Source organism: Odontesthes bonariensis, chromosome 12 (genome assembly GCF_027942865.1).
Source record: "Odontesthes bonariensis isolate fOdoBon6 chromosome 12, fOdoBon6.hap1, whole genome shotgun sequence".
Lineage (NCBI taxonomy): Eukaryota > Metazoa > Chordata > Actinopteri > Atheriniformes > Atherinopsidae > Odontesthes > Odontesthes bonariensis.
The window spans coordinates 25865342-25879838 of record NC_134517.1 but is presented as its reverse complement, the minus strand read 5'-3'; the positions used below and the strand labels follow the sequence as shown (position 1 = coordinate 25879838).

The 14497-nt window shown below is 40.3% G+C and overlaps 1 protein-coding gene across 3 annotated transcripts in view; it reads right to left on the bottom strand.

Annotated features, from left to right (window-relative positions):
• The window catches only part of edar (ectodysplasin A receptor), a 36989-nt gene extending 23752 nt beyond the window's left edge, over positions 1 to 13237 (bottom strand). For 2 of the 3 annotated variants that reach the window (XM_075479881.1, XM_075479883.1), the window contains exons 1-2: positions 13169 to 13237; positions 12120 to 12363 (exon numbers count right to left, since the gene is read on the bottom strand). The gene's annotated coding sequence lies outside the window, so the exon portion shown is untranslated. The remainder of the gene's footprint in view (positions 1 to 12119; positions 12364 to 13168) is intronic. The other variant, XM_075479882.1, reaches the window with a different exon arrangement.
• Between the last annotated feature and the right edge of the window lie 1260 nt (positions 13238 to 14497).

Genomic DNA, 14497 nt, shown 5'->3' with positions numbered 1-14497 from the left:
GAACAGCATCAGTGCCAAATGCCCACGCCACCAACAGTATGCCAAGACAACCTGAATACAAGTGGTAGCCAACAGTGATAGCTCCAGTAAATGTACTTATTAACGCGACTCTTACGCAACCATTTGTTTAGATGCACAACCTGCTTTCTCCTCAGTTCTACTCTAAAATGGAATCAGACTTCTTTTTGTGCTGCCACCTGCTGGCTAATAGTCAGAAAGTGGGTTTAGGGCACTTGTGCTTTCATTACACAGAGCAGCTTTATTGGGTTTTCTATACAGTCTGGGGTTTTATGGTTTCAAAGTATTTATGATAGGTCCTGAGACACACATCACAACACCCATCCATTTTCAAAGTTCACTTAATCCAATTTTGGGTTGCAGAGGGGCCGGAGCATACCCCAGCTGCCATGAGGGGAGAGGCAAGGTACTCCCTGGATAGGTTGCCAGTCCATCACTGGGGCATACAGAGACAATACACTCACACACACACTCCTACCTAGAGAGAACCCACACATGCATAGGTAGAACATGCAAACTGCAAACGGAAAGGCCCCGGTCGGGATTAGAACTGAGAACCTTGTTGCTGTGAAACAATGGTGCTAACCACCACACCGACCTGCAGCCCTTTCACACTCCAGAAACAGTCCAGAAAAAATAAATTATGTTAAAGATGATCACTTTCAACTTTGTAGTTATTTAATTTGATATCTGGACCTTCAACGTCTTAATATATATATTTTTTAAATACATATTTCTATGAAGCAAAATTAAAAATTTGCAATCCTGGTTTGTTTCATGAGAAAATATCTAACATTAGTCATAAGAACATTTCAACAGAATGGAGAGTGATCTCTTTAAAATCACTCATTAAAATCAGCTCACATTGTTCTGTGATACTCCTTTGAGTTTGGATCAGTTTAGCTGGCTCAGCATTACTCATTCGTGGAACATCAACAACAGTGTTGTGAGTGTTGTAAGAACATGCATGAGCTGGTATTGTTGTGTAGCAGTGTGCTATTGTTTTAATTGATCTGCCCTTAGGTCAAATCATTTCATAACTTTAAATCCATCTCAAGTTGTCGAGGGCATCAAAGTGTGTGCATGTTTTTGTCTGAGACACAAAAAGGAAGAATCCGCAATTATCTGCAATCTGAGGTCAAAATCTGTCTGTCTGGCTCCAAACCTCGGATTTCACTCTTCCATGTCGCATACTTTAGTAAAAAAAACCTTCTGATCTTCAGTGATGGCTAATTCTCCAAGCCCCAGGGTTTGATCTTGCTTAATTAGAGCATCCGAACACACTCACATGCACGCACATTAACACATAGATGTATGGCCTATAAATAAGCACAGCATTTGCTTGTGAGGGTAAAACAGGCTTAATTGCACAAAACTTTGTGGTAAGGCCACAACCGGTATACATTGTGTGTGTGCACATGTGTGATTGTGCATGTGTATATGTTTTTGTGTCACTGCTGAGGAGATAAAAGGGTAGATGGTGCTTTTTTTTTCAAATCAGGAAATGAAGAACTGCCAAATGGTTCTGGACCCCCTCAAGGCTACTCATTATAGGGGTTAAAGCGATGTACACACAAACCTGCACCCCCACAAACACACATACACTTGTACGACTGTGTTTGAAGACTCTTGGTGTCTTCTGTCTTCTGACAGTCTGCTTTACCTCTTTCAACTCTGTCTCTCCAACCTCAACTATATTTGTTGGGGCAGGTCTGAGATGAAAGTCAGTTTGAGCCCCCCCAAGGGTATTAATCTTCTAACGATCGTATAATCTCTTATAATTACCCCGTCTGTCTTTAGATGCTTCTTTATCAAGCATAGTGTATCTTTTGCAGTACAGTAGCACCAGCAAAACGCAATGAAAGTACCAGACAGCGCCCAGTAGTTGTGTTTTTCTTTCTTTCTGGGTCTTTGCATTTTGCAACATTATCTGGACTGAATAAAACAAGAACAGCCTCCCTCTCTTCATTTGCTCTGTCCTCATAATTGTTTTTCATTTGCTTGCATTTGATTGCTCTTACTGTCAGCAGAAGAAATCTAATATGAGATGCCACACAGCAATGGAAAGAACATTTATTCTTTTTCAGTATAAAAAATGCACAATAACAAACCCATCGACCTCAAAAATTCAAGCAACACAAATCAACAACACCCAAAGAAGGCTAATCTTTTGTCAAAGCGCCATAGGCTGTTGTGACAACTCTAAAGCCTTAATATTGTTAAGCATCCAGCGCAGAGCTTCAAAGCAGATTTAAGCCTTTTATTCATGTGGACTACACCAATACATGATAGATGTTGCGTTCATCCTGCACCCAGGGACAAATTCATCTGTCATTTGTAGAATATGTGACCTCTAGTGGTCACGAGAGCAACTGCATGTGAAGGGTGAAAATGGCGTCCATTAGACTAGGATTGGTCATGTTGTAAAAAGCACTAATTTTAGTCCTAAAATGATCATTTTCTAACCCAACCAAGTATGTTATGGCCTAAGCCCAACCAGGACACTGTCTCATGTTGGTCTTGAGCTTGTGTCATGAACACATGAACGATAAAAAAGGCTGCTCATTACCATGTCATCCAACCTCCTATCCTACCTCATGTATCATGATTCTCTCCTTCTACTTGTAGGGGCGGTCTCTCAAATGGCACCATTTTGAGTAATATTAAAGGGTATGAACATATACGATCTACCTATATGATCATATCAGTTGGAAGACTGTTATACCATCAGGGTTGCCACGGGTTCCAAATTCACCCTGACAACAACTCAGACACAAAAGCCGCTTTCGGACAGACCGTTCTAAGAACGCAGTTTTAAGAACGGTCCTCCTCGAATTTCGTTCTGATAACTGTCCTTCCCCAGCGGAACTGTTTCAGTCTGCATTCGCACATGAGTCGGGACCAGGTCGGGACTGATGCAGCGCGCGCAGCTGTCTGCGTCTGTGACGTGTTACTTTAGCGCCACATTCAACAACAAAACAAAACAAAACAAAACCCGGTAAAAGTAAGGAGAGAAGAAAAAACACCACAAAGAAGCTAATATGGAGAACGGGGAGGCCACCGTGTTCATGGTCTGCATGATGGTGATATTAATCATGGACGATCACATCAGGCGTCTAATATCGAGGCTGGAAAAGCACACAGAGAGAGTCAGGAGACGAAGAATCTAGCACAGGCGATACTTTTTCATTTCATGAAGGAAGAAAGGAGAGCAGAGCGCCACAGACAAATGAGACAACGTGTAAGTTTAACTTATTAAACACGTGCCGGTTGTGTCCGTGTCGTATGAGGAAACATTTCAGCAGCATGACAAGGGGCGTAGCTACCGACCACCAAACACCTCCGTCAGATGTGTTCCTATAGAACCCAGAAAAGACCCAGCTGAGGAGAAGGAGCTAAAATGGTTATAGGAGCTGAGGGAGATGGTCCCAAGTTCCTGTACGTCCGAATGCGGGAGAAAACGGCCCCGTGGATGAAAAGGTTATAGGAACTGCCAAAGGTTCCTACAGTCCGAATGCGGCTAAAGAAGTACGTTCAGATCTAGAACAGGACAAGTTCCCGCAATAGATGACCCACATTAAGCCCGAGGGCTGAAGCCGATATTGTTCGTGTTCAAGTTTATGTTTTTGCATCTCACATTTGTATTTCTATTTTTGGTTTCTGTTTAATAACTTTAGACAATCTATGAGCTGATTCGTTTGTATTAATTCCAGATAATATTAAAAGTTCTGTCATGAAACAAATGAACTAATTCTGACCAGCACTGTAGCTTTTTCTGGTTTTCTACCTCTTTTTGTGTCTCTCTCACTAATTCAATTCCATTCATGATTTTCTCTTGGAAATATGCCTGTTTCTTGCTACCTCGATCATCATTACATACTGTTACAGATGGATTGTGTGGGAAATGGCTTTTCACCATCCACCATTTAACTCTGCAAAGGATATTTATTACAGTGTTTGATAATGACTGCCCTATTAGGATTAGGGCACTTAGTGGCTAGGGAACCCAGCCAAGAAGCAAAGCAATGTGGACAATGAAGATTGTGGTTGGAGGATGGTCTGTGGTTCTTTTTTTTAGCACTTAATTCCTGATGACAATAACATCATCAGCATATACACTCAAGGTTTTTTGTCATCCTGAATTTTGGTATGTCTGAAAGTAGAAGTTTGTTTTCCATTGAAAACATTCACAATCTTTCTATTTTTTCTTTTCCATTGACCAAAAAAATCCTAATAAGTCTTCTATAATATGCAGAAAAAAAGAAAGACATATGGTAGGGCAATATACTGTATGTAGCAATAGAATTCATCATTACATTCTATAAATCTACTATTTTAAATTAATGAACCTACTCAGTGTCAAAACCAGGATATGTTATAACATGATGTTAATTCATTTACGTTGTAAAAACATAATTAAAAAAATCAATAAATGCCATCATATCCAGCTTACTCAAAGAGGATGATACTAGTGGTTAGATGTTTCAATAAAGGATAAATCTTTTTATATTAGCAGGCCATTCTAAGTCTGACCCTGCCATAAATACAATCTTACACACTTGCAGACGTAATCCATTCTGGAGCGTAAACAAGTTCCAAAGTTAATCAGTGCCCTACCAAGAAGCTCAAAGCCTAAAAAAGCAATTGCTTTATCCCTTTACAGACCAGGGCTAAACCTGCCAAATTTGAGAACATACTGTATGTTATGCAGTCTGACGACCTTAAAACCTGGCATGTTTCATTCGTGTCTGTATGGCTGTTTGTGTGCACAACACTTAACCAGACAGCTACGCATTTAACTCACTTTCTTTGAGCCTTTGACAGATGATATTATACTGTCTTTATTGCCATTGGACGTCTACCCCACTTCCTATTTCATCAAATTAAACCCAGCACTAGGCTGCGACAGTACGAGATAAAACAACATTAATGGGTTATTATTCAGGTTCCTTTTCTGAATTTTCATTGATGATAAATCTTCAGTTTGTAGATAAAACACAAAGGAGAAAACCGCCAATTTTGTGGATTTCCCCTCTATCACATTTCTGTAGTCTGTCATCTAAACCTACACCAGCTCTGGTAAACATCTCCCTCTAACAAGACAACTTTTAGCTTTTTTCTCTCGACTGCCTGGACAACTGTGCCTCTGTTTTCTGTTTGACAGACAGAAAACCAGGCTCTCTAACAAAGTGGATTCATGATTAAGTCTTAAAAAGAATGCAACCACAAAATGGTGAATATTGACAGTACTATCAAGCAGAGAAACTTTTACTGCCACAGCGTGTAGTCTAACTATTCTCTTCAGTTTAACACCATGTCATTACCTGTGCAATGACCATAATCATCTACCCGTACCCCTGAATACTGACTTTACAATCAAATTGCAACGTCCCAATCATCATTTAAGAATTTGGCCCATTTACTGTCATTCTAAGTACCCAAACCTTTTTCTTTTTTTTTATTGTCTCTTTTTTTTCTCATGTGAGATATGAAGGAGGAATGTGCTGCTGGCACTTGTCTCCCTTCTATGATTTGCAGGCAGCTGGAGAGTAAATACAGGGGTGGCAGTGGCGGCAGGCCTGTCAGTCACATCAGACCAACCGCTTTCACCTTCAGCAGAGTCAAACCACAAACGTGCCTCCAAAGCTCTTCTAATGGAGCTCACTGATTGGAAAAGGATCTAAAGAGAGACAGGACTGTGTATGTTTCTAAGTTTTTATCAGTCCCACAGGAAATTTAACTTGCTGAACAAAGTAGCCACCAAGGCTCACTTATGAGGAAGTAAATGAGCTGGAAATAAATACATCTGATTCGCTACATGATTACTCTTTAAGTTCGATGTGAAAATAAACCCATAATTAAAGAGATTTCCAACTTTGGAGACAGTCCCAAACCTCAGACAACAGCTGGCCCTCGTCTCCTGGCTAAATATCAGTTTACTCCAATCCCATCCAACTGCATCCCCATGGTTTATCAACTAAACTGCAGTTTTAATGGAGTGTCAAAACACGCTCTGGTGCAACTTGAAATTTCACGAACAAATCAGACAAGAAGAACTGCCGCTATCAGAGGGATGTTTGAGGGGGAAAAACAGCTCAGACGCAGCGACTTCCTGTTAAGAAACATTCTCCTTTCCCTCACCTTGAATCAGCTTTTTTCTCACAGAACAAAAACACCTTGAATAATGATATTACTCTGAATTAAATGTGTTTTTGCATTTGTGTGTGCACTTGTGTGTTTTTTCATCTCTCTTCATCTTTTGATTACTTTAATTAAAGACTTAATGTTAGCTTCCCACTCGATGCGCAAAAAAAACAAACTCTTGAGGCACATGAAAAGAAGTTGCAAATGACTGCATACACACACACACGCGCGCGCGCACACACACACACGCATTCTCTCTGTCTTGTATCACACACCTATGGCAGTTCCAGTCAGTCAGCAGGCTCTTTGATTCTCTGCCTGCTGGTGATCTGTCTTTCATCGTCTCCTCTCCTTGATCCCTCGTTCCCCTCTTTAGCTCTGCAGGGGCAGAACGTCTCTCTCTCCCTGTCTCTGTGTCTGTCTCTGTTTATTTTGCATTGACTGTAGGTGGGAAGCCTAATTTTGTAACCTGGAATGCATCGGTATGTATTATTCCTTTTCCTGAGATAACACCTCTGATAAAGCAATTGTGAAACACAACAGATCTCTAAACAGTTTGATGATTCCCCAAAATGAAGTGCTGTAGGACGGTTCTGTACAACGCTTCAAGATGTTCTTCAAGAACCTCAGTGAGTTATTTGCTGTGATGGGTAGACAAGAATGTAACCACACAAAAGAGGGTTCTTTTAAAACATTTTTGTTGAGTATAATCAATTAGCTTTGAATCTGTTTTGTGTGTTGTTATGAGTTCATATTTGTCACAAGTGTGCATTTTCACTCTCACTCACTCTCAAAGCCAATGTGTGATTTTTCTTTTTCTTTTTTCAGAGAGCTTATCAAAGCGGGAATCATTTAAGTCACGTGACCAGCAGCTAGTCATGACGGATCGCTGCAAGAGAAGGAGAATCTTCAAAGCTCAAATCCGAGTCAATCCATCTTAAAAGTAGGACGTTAAGACTGTAAGTAATCACTCAGAGGTCAGAGGCATCCATGCCTGCCTCTGCATTGTTTCCCCTGGCACCAGGAGCTTTACAGGAAAGTTAAATGAGAGCGAATCATGCTATCATCCCAAATCCTACAGGTGCCCAAGCTGGGTGCAACCACAACTAGATCCTTCATCAATTTCCCACCCACCAACTTTCTCACAGTGCCAGCCAAAACGTGATTTATTTAATGTAGTCCTTGAGTTAAAACTCTCTTGTCACACTGTTTTCAAAACATATACAGTACTCATAGAACTAGGTTTACTTTCTGTAAGTATCATTTCCTCCACAGATCTAGTACAACAGGAAGAGATGGTATTTGACAATGCAGGCTTTGTGGACCCAAATTTTCGATCAGCATGACTTTCTGAGATTACGTTTTTTTTTTTTTTCATTGCACCACGGGAGTCTTAGCACAAGTCAACTCAGCTGAACAAAGGTGGGCTTAGAGTGCCCTGCAGCCAGCTGCTGTGCACATCTTTAAAAATGCGTCCATTGCATCACTTCTCATCCACTGGTTGGTGCTGTCAGTCTTAAAGTGAGATGTTTTGGTCAGTAAAGGTTTCTGTATATCGAGGCTGTCCCTGACTCGCATCCCCCCATCAGACTTGAGTCCCCATCCCCCTGATTGGGACTCACTGATTTAGTATTTTATGAGAGAAGTTGACTATTGTTTGTTGGAGTCTATTTGCATCTGCAATGTTTTGCAGCAGGGCTGCACAGTGATGTGATGGTTAGTACTATCACCTCACATAAAGAAAGTTCCCTGTTGAAATCTCGGGCAAGTCACAACCTTTCTGTGTGGAGATTTCATGTTCTCGCCATGCATGCATGGGTTCTCTTTGCATACTCCAGCTTCCTCCCACTGTCCATAAACTGTCCATAAGAATTGGTCCCAGGAGTGAGCGTGAATGGTTGTTCGTCTCGTTTGTCTTTGTGATGGACTCATGACCTGTCAAGGTTGTACCCTGATGCTAGGACAGGCTCCAGCCCTACTGCGATCTTGAATAGGATGAAGGATGAAGCGTGTCTTGAAAATGAATGAATGCTTTGAAGCCTGCGCCAGGTGGTCAACAGTGGTATTGCACTGTCAGCTACTTCCGCTTTGGCTCCACATTTGACACCAGATGACTAAATATATCTGTTATATACAGTCTACAGCTGGTATGTTGATATGATACAGAAGGAAATGGCAGGGGTGGAAATTAAAATTTTGTGTGTAAGTGCCACTTTGCTGGAATACTGCAAATAGCCGCTACCTTTACCTACCGCTAATGTTGTCTGAACTTGTGGAAGCTTCTGAGAGAGTGCAGCAGAGATCCGCTCTTATCTGATCTGATCAATCTTAAACTGTCACTTTGTCTATTCAGTGGTTGGGAATAATGAGTGGACCAACCACAAGAAACAAATGCAAAGGTAAATTAGGCTATCTTGCCAAAGGTTTACTTTTTTTTCGCTCTAATTTAAGTAGTTTTGCTTTAATTACTACCAGTGTTAAGCAGATTCAAACCATGCTACAGAATTAGGATCCCAGTTTCTTTCAGTCCTGTCACCAGAAAATTACACTGCCATTTAAAATTTCAAGAAATCAAATGGTGATGTCTCATGACAAACAGTCATGGTACTGAAAAACTGTATTATGCACAAAATGACATGGCCTCTGCCCTGACCGCATGGCTTACTTGTCAAAATGTAGTCAAACAGCAACTAATGATGTAATATAATATATAATATAATATAATATAATATAAAATGAAAATAAACATGATAATAAGGCAAAACAAGACTGATTTCACTCTCAAGTCTAAAATGAGTCTCCTAAACCATTTTCACACATGTACTGGAGTCCTGAAATGTTATAGAGAAGCTCCAGAAAGATGGCAAACACAAATGTCTGAAATATATCCTATGGACTTCTTGCAAAGATTTTTACAAGATTTTTAAAGATGCATCATACAAACATAGCACCAAATATTCTGGAGCATTTGCTGCTACTAAGCATGTTGAGTGAGACCTGATACAAATTGTCTCTCTGCTGACCTGTTTGCTGCTTTCCACTTACTCCTGACTATTGTTGACACACTCAGATACGTGTGGTATTGACAATCAACAAAACAATGTTCATCAAGGTTATCTGCACTCCAGACAGACACTTCCCTACAGCCCCAAACCTTATATTTATGTTTGTGAGAGCAAATCTCCATCAAAAAACTGCTGCGAAACTGCTGCAAAAAACTACTGCTGCAAATAACTTGCATGAACGGCAACTTCCGTAAAGGTCTAGACCAGATTGTCTCTAAACTTCTTGCGCACTGCCAGACTGGTCTCAAGAACCATAAAATTGTAAAGTGACAAATACTGAGGTTCAACAAATCTCATGTCTCTAGAAACAGAAAATTAAAAAAACAATTATCTCTGGCAACTGGGTTGCTTCATTGTCACCATAAAATATCTCAACATACTTTACCATTCTCTCCTTTGAATATCAAGGTTTGTACTCCATTAATATGTACAGATAGTATTTTTTATATGCTAGGAGACAGTCAACACTATGCCTGAGCATTTCTACCTTAAATCTGCAGGGTACCAATGACAATCTCAAAAACACAAACTCAAAAAGCCAGAGTCTGATATCTAAAACTCCTTAGGAACCAATCCCATCAAAGTGCAAGGTGGATTTTCTAAGAACTTGTGACCGGACACAAGTTTACCAGTAATGCAATATAAACTGATTGATCACTTCATAAAGTTGAAGCACTGAGTGTTTGAGCAGAGTTGTGGGTGAGTAACTGCCTCCAGATGACCAGTGGAGAAAGAGACAGGCTTAAATACCAGTTACAGTTCTGCATATACTAAATGAAGCAACAGTGTTGAGTTACTTTTAATTTAAGCTGAATGTAGGTGTAACAGGATTATCCGTAAAAAAGATAAACTAATTTAGTTTTTACAGGTTTAATAACTGACTGGGAGTGCTTTAGATGTACTTCAGTATGAAAACTATACAGATACAATCCATTTTGGTGCACTATGCCTATTTTTATATAACTGTGAGCACACCACCAATGCATTTTACTCTAAAGCCAGAAAATTTTCTGGGATGTTTTTGTCGAAAAAAGAACACATGAAACTTACCTTTTTGTGCTACTACTCTGGAAATTCCAACTTAAATACTATAAAAGTGAGGAAGAAGATTTGGAATTTGGTCTATATGTTATTTTACTAAATGTAATAAAAACTGAATGTCAATTAATATCAAAAGCTGACTCTTTTTTGACGCCTTTTTAAATTTATTCTGTTGCTTTTCCCGATAAATATGCAAACTACATAATTAATTCTAAACGTTACACAAAATGTTAGTGGAGCTCCCCCACATACTCCTTGTAATTAGGCCGTGAGGGCACAAGCTTCCACCAAACAGCAACAAGTACCAATAAATTATTCTATGGAGCAACATAATGAATTGAAATAACTTAACTTCCATATGTAAACTCTGCATGATGTGTTAAATTGAAATTTCCGCTTAGATGTGTGAAGAATTACGAAACTTTCAACCCACAAGGCCCCATGAGCTCTGTAAATTTCCATATGGGGGAGAATGGGCACTCTGTGCTGAATTAGAATCAGCTGTGATCCGACATAAATCTCAAAATTAACTTTCACAAGGAAAACATGAATATCCCTTCTCCTGTCTTTGATATCGCTCCAAAATAAATAGAGCTATTGAGCAGCAATGGCAGCATTAAGTGACACAGCAGCAAGTAAGTAAACAAATTAGCTGTTGACTTCAGGCTAGTGTAAGATGATCATGACTACAGGCTCCGGCTTTGTTAGTTTTTTTTGGCTTCTTCGCTTTAATCCTCAGAAAGCATATTAACATCTTTTGAAGATGAGTTACGGTCCCTCCTGTTTTTTCTCTGTGTCTGCTCTGCCTTTCTACCTGTAAACATGAAAGATTCTGCGGCAGCAGCAGCGATGGGCTGCGCTGGGGGCGGCAGGGGGAGTCAGAGAGACAGTGGATAGAGACGGATTGATTTCCACCTCCAGCAGCTCCAGTTCAAAGCCAGCCAGCAGACTTCAGAGGCGCGGCAGGACGCGGCATGTCCCCAGCCGGTCTCAGCTGCCTGTCTGCGGACAGGACTTCCCCCAGGGGCCCCGGGGCCAGGGACAGTCAGGCGGCACCAAGAAAACAATTATGCAGTCAGGAGAGGTGTGCAAGGGTCACAAATGCACGCTTTCTCAAAACACACATAACTGATAAAGGGCAATAGACAAACCACCTTGATAATCATGATGTGGCTTGTTATGGCTTAAAAGCATTAGAATTGTTGACTGATAAGTACTGAAGTGAACTTCAACAGACAAAAAGAGGCACCACAAAATAAAGTCAGCAACAAGGATTCTAAATCACAGCCTTGTCACAAAGTTAGTGAGGCCTAAACTATAAAGCAAGTGATGTGAAAATTAGTCTACCACCTTGGGCTAAAAACTTTGCACCGACATGCACAGTACCATTTGCATACTTCAGAATTATTTGGGGATGCTGGTTTCACACTCACTTCTTGTGGAAGATAATAATGCATAAGAAAATACCGGAAATTCATTTCCATGATCTCATGCACGTTACAACAAACGGGTCTACATCTTCACCTTGAGATTTATAAAGACCAGTTGGAGTCCATCCGTCAGGTGTTTAAACTGATGTTTAAAAATCATTTTTGAGGCTGTTGCTGTTTTGAGTCATCAGTGCATATTTTGAATAACTGTAATCAAACAATTTGGATATTATGTGTATTCTTCATCAGTTGTATTCATCCTATAAAACCTACATTTACAATGGAAAAACAATACTAATTTTACTAAAAGGTAAAAATGACTGGAAGCACATGTTTGTCTGGCATAAAAAGTGTTGCTTAGGAATTTCCCCCAAGTCTTGCAGCAATCCGTTCTTGCATTCCTGAGCAGTGCAACTCTTACCTGGAGCTCTTACCAGAGGGGCGCAGTGGTCTCGTTTCTCTGCTGCTCTGCAGGATCAGCTGACGGGCGATAGGTCCTTGTGATCGGTGGTCAATCTTTAGCGTCGGTTGAGCATCGCCGACGGACTGGCTGTCTAAAAAGGTTTTAGTCCCGAGTTGTGTCTCAGCCTCCACTTTGGTGCATGTCGATGTGTTTGCAAGCTCCTCCTTGATGTGAAAAAAGTGAGTTTGTGGTTTTCTCCGCCCTGAAAGAGAAACCGATTTATGTGTACCAGGTAGACTGACTGTCAGTGAGGACAATTAATAAGCTGCGGGCTACGACTCGACTCTGCCATCTAGTGTTCACGGGCCTGTAGTGGCGCAGATTACATGCTGGAGGTACAATTACAAAGGTAAAGTATAGCCGCTATACTATAGCGCATCGTGTGTAATTTGGAACGACGTGAACCGATTGCAAAATAGATAAATATGAATTAAAACAGATTGTGTTTGAAAAAATGCACATTTGGCTACGCCTGCTTTAAACACTGAACATAAACAAGTATCTTATTCATTACTTCTATTTAATTTGACAATGTTTTGAGATGTTTGGAGGGATAACCAAAATCAGTATCAGTCTATAGGTATTTGATATTTATTGTAAACACATAAAGTATTACAACTGTATTTCAACTAACCATGTTGCCTGTCATGTACTGACTGTATTGCTGAGTAGATGAATGCATGTTTGTACTATTTTCATGTATTTATTTGTTTTGTAATTTTGGGGGAAGGAAGTTCAAAGCCCAGATGAATTAACACACCGAAAGCCCCTTAATTCCAAACTACCATTGTTACTTCTACTACTATCGCTTACACTTACTGCATGAGGACAAATCTACTACAACTACCTCTACTTTTGTTTTTGTTTCCTGTGCAATGTCTAACCCAAACGCAGCTCAATGGAATTTTACAAATAGTAATCTTAATAATTCTCAGACAATACTGGCATTTATGTACTTTACATAACTATATACTTTACAATCTTGTCCCATACACACAAACACTTACTTTCAGATGATGAAACACAGGACATCAATTTGTTTGAGTGAGTCTGTGATGCAGCTGACTGGTGCCTGGTGTCTGAATTGGACTAAAGCTTGGACTTCTAACTCTCCTCCTCTCTCTTTCCGCTGCTTCCTCTTTTCTCAGCCACAGGAAGAATAAGATAAAAGAGAGGCTTTGAAAACACTGTGAGTCCTGTAATTACTAACTCTCTGTCTCGGTCTCGGTCTCTCTTTCTTTCCCTTCAAGACAATTTTTCTCTTTTTTTATTACCTTTTTTCATCTCATTTTCACTTTCTCTGTCCTTTCTTCAGTCCATTCCTCTTTCTCCATTGTATTCTCTTTTTACTTTTTCCCTCCATCTTTCTGTCTGTGCCGCTCCCCTGGGGTCTCATTGATGATGATCCAGGACTTCCTGACTGAAAGGAGAGATGAGAAGAGAGCAGATTAGATGAGTAGAAAAGATAAAGAGGGGCTGAGGAGGGGATAACAAGAAGAATGATAAGTTCAGATGAGAAAATGATGACAGGTCTGTCACAGACCAGATAAAAACACATATTAAGCTAAATCTGCATTCACTTTGATGGATGTTGTAGAATGAAAACACTTCCAATGGACTCGGCACATGGTACAGCAGGGAATAAAAAGAACTTTGAGTGAAAATGTTAAAGTAATAAATGAGAGGATTCTGACAATAACATAGACATGATGAAAAGGTGATTTGCCATCTATGTATGGTTTGTGATCTATGTAAATTCCTCATGTATAACATTCATAATGTGATATACCCAATGATGAAAGCATAGAAAAAGGTATTTCTTGAAATACATCTTCTTGATACTCTTGGGCACATCATTAATTATGTTTTCTTGATTAATCCTTTGGACTACATTGGATCAGTCTGTCCCAACTGACCCCAACCCTAACAGCCCCTCTGCTGCTTTGTTCCCACCGATCCATCTTCGTAACTGCCATCAGATACCCTCAACCAGGCACCCATGAGTTGATTAACCCAATAGCTCTCCACTCCTGATCCAACCTTCAAGCAATAGATGGCCCTTCTCCTAGTGGCCATTGTAGACCCTGCAGACAGGCAGTTCTGCAAAGCCTCTGCATCCCAACTTAATTGGCTCACATCCCACTTGCCACCATTATTCCATCAGTTCAGCACACTGTGCACAGCTTTCCCCATTAGCTTCTTCGATGTTGTTGTCCCAGTGAATTTTGACATCTGAGAGAATGACTTGCTGGGAAGCTTTGGCAATCAGATCTCTATCTGGACTTTTTTTTTAGGGGGGGGTTCAATTGCTTCCCCTGCTCAATATTCAGCTCCCA